Source organism: Bos javanicus, chromosome 12, assembly GCF_032452875.1.
Source record: "Bos javanicus breed banteng chromosome 12, ARS-OSU_banteng_1.0, whole genome shotgun sequence".
Taxonomy (NCBI): domain Eukaryota; kingdom Metazoa; phylum Chordata; class Mammalia; order Artiodactyla; family Bovidae; genus Bos; species Bos javanicus.
The window spans coordinates 14,743,005-14,746,147 of record NC_083879.1 but is presented as its reverse complement, the minus strand read 5'-3'; positions in this window follow the sequence as shown (position 1 = coordinate 14,746,147).

The following is a 3,143-nucleotide window of genomic DNA, read 5'->3' as shown; positions in this document are numbered from 1 at the left end:
GGGGAGAGTGGTGGGAAGAAGAGTTAGACCAGCTTTGGCTCGTGCACCCCAGTCCTTCCCTTTGGGGCATCTGTGACTGGGTTTCCACCGGGTTTTATGGCGTGAGACTCCCCTGTGTCCAGGGGAGGGGAGGGAGGGCGCCTTCTGGCCCTTTGGGCCCTGGTAACTGGCAGGGGCTCCTAGACTGAGCTCAGCCTCATGCCCCTCCCCATTTCTTGTCAATCAAACGATAACACGGACTGTTTAGGGGCAGCTTTGGGTAAGCTAGAAGAAGCCAGAAGTTATCTAGCATCATTAATAAAGTCTGGTCATTCTTTTTCTACTCTGAAGATGAGTTAAGTTTCCAAACTAGTTTCCATTGGCTTAACCATTACCACCACCACCATTATTCAGTTCAGTTCAGTTGCTCAGTCGTGTCAGACTCTTTGCAACCCCATGAATTGCAGCACACCAGGCCTCCCTGTTCATCACCAACTCCCAGAGTTCACTCAGACTCACATCCATCGAGTCGGTGATGCCATCCAGCCATCTCATCCTCTGTCATCCCCTTCTCCTCCTGCCCCCAATCCCTCCCAGCATCAGAGTCTTTTCCAATGAGTCAGCTCTTTGCATGAGGTGGCCAAAGGACTGGAGTTTCAGCTTTAGCATCATTCCTTCCAAAAAAATCCCAGGGCTGATCTCCTTCAGAATGGACTGGTTGGATCTCCTTGCAGTCCAAGGGACTCTCAAGAGTCTTCTCCAACACCACAGTTCAAAAGCATCAATTCTTCGGTGCTCAGCTATCTTCACAGTCCAACTCTCACATCCATACATGACTACTGGAAAAACCATAGCCTTGACTAGATGGACCTTTGTTGGCAAAGTAATGTCTCTGCTTTTGAATATGCTATCTAGGTTGGTCATAACTTTCCTTCCAAGGAGTAAGCATCTTTTAATTTCATGACCACAAACCAAGTAGGCCCAACTCTAATGCTGTGCTTTTAATAACAATTGAGTTCTTTCTTTTTAAAAAATTAATTTTTATTGAGTATAGTTGCCAGCTGATGTCAAGAGCTGGCTTATTGGAAAAGACCCTGATGCTGGGAAAGATTGAGGCAGGAGGAGAAGGGAGTGACAGAGAATGAGATGGTTGGATGGCACCACTGAATCAATGGACATGAGTCTGAACAAACTCCGGCAGATAGTGAAGGACAGGGAGGCCTGGCATGCTGCAGTCCGTGGGGTCGCAGAGTTGGACATGACTTAGCCACTGAACAACAATAGCTGCTTTGCAATATCGTGTTCATTTCTGCTATAGAGCAAAATGAATCAGCTGTGTGTATACATACATACATCCCCCCCTTTTGTATTTCCTTCCCACTTAGGTCACCACAGAGCTCTGAGTAGAGTTCCCTGAGCACTGAGTAGGCTCTCATTAGTTCCCTGTTTTATTTGTAGTATCAGTAGTGCATATGTGTCGATTCCAAGCTCACAATTCCTCCCATTCCCCTGCGGTTCCCCCTTGGTGTCCATTCATTTCTTCTCTATGTGTGTCTGTTTCTGCTTTGCAAATAAGATTCTTGGTGGGGAAGGGTGAGAGGCCTTCTCCCCCTCAGTCACACTTGCTGGATTTGGCTGTGTGTGAGGCCCAGGGCCAGCCTCTCTGTGACTTGCCTTCCTCCGATCCTGGAGAGGAGACAAGGCAGGACCCCGCCTGAGCTGGGCACAGACCTGGCTCCGAGAAGCATGAAGGAAAAGATGCAGACAGAGATGGTTTTCCATTTGGGCCTGAGAGCAGAAAAGTGTTCCTCAGGGTCAGAGATCTGCCTTCCGTCAGGCTCAGGTGTGCTGCCTCGCTTAGGGAAAAAACTGGTTTTTGACCCATGAGTCCTGCTTGATGTGGGGCTTCCCAGGTGGTGCTAGTGGTAAAGAACCCACCTGCCAACGCAAGAGATCTGGATTCAGTTCCATGGTCGGGAAGATCCCCTGGAGGAGGGCATGGCAACCCACTTCAGAGTTCTTGCCTGGAGAATCCCAGGGACAGAGGAGCCTGGCGGGCTACAGTCCAAGGGGTCACAAAGAGTGGGACGTTATGGGAGCAACTGAGCATGCACACATGCCTGCTTGACACTGACCAATTTTACTCTTTTTCTTGCTATGCTTCATTTCACAATATTTTAAGTTAGTTTAATTATAGATTGTGTACTCACAGCAAACATTCAAACAGAAATAGGATATAAAGTGATAAAGCAAAGGTCTCATTCCCTGCCCTCCCCACTAATTCCCATTGTTTCTAGGTTACCCTTCTAGTAGTTTTTACTCCTATAGAAGGCTACTTATATATTCCCTTTTAAAAAACAAGCCAACATATGCCAACTGTTCTGCCACTTGCTTTTCTCAGTTTATTGCAATATGATTACATCTACTTTTATATCCCTTCTTTTTCTAATAGGTACACAGTCTTCCATATTTATGGTTATATAGTAATATATTGAATTATAGGTGGACATTACTTTGCTAACAAAGGTCCATCTAGTCAAGGCTATGGTTTTTCTAATAGTCATGTATGGATGTGAGAGTTGGACTATAAAGAAAGCTGAGCACCGAAGAATTGATGCCTTCTAACTGTGGTGTTAGAGAAGACTCTTGAGAGTCCCTTGGACTGCAAGGAGATCCAACCAGTCCATCCTAAAGGAAATCAGTCCTGAATATTCATTGGAAGGATTGATGTTGAAGCTGAAACTCCAATAGTTTGGCCACCTGATGCGAAGAGCTGACTCACTGGAAAAGACCCTGATGCTGGAAAGATTGAAGGCGGGAAGAGACGGGGACGACAAAGGATGAGATGGTTGGATGCCATTACCGACTCGATGGGCATGAGTTTGAGTAAACTTCAGGAATTGGTGATGGACAGGGAAGCCTGGCGAGCTGCAGTCCTTGGGGTCGCAAAGAGTCGGACACGACTGAGTGAACTGAACCGATAGGTGGACAGTTATTTCCAGTTATTTTGTATACATGTGTGTGTTTGCCAACAATGCTTCAGTGAACATCCTGGATGTGTATCTTTATGTGCTTGTGCAGGACACGTGTATATGTAATGGACTAGATTGCTAAGTTGAAGCTGCTGCACCTTTCATGGCTTCAGTGGGGTTACTGCTTTCTTT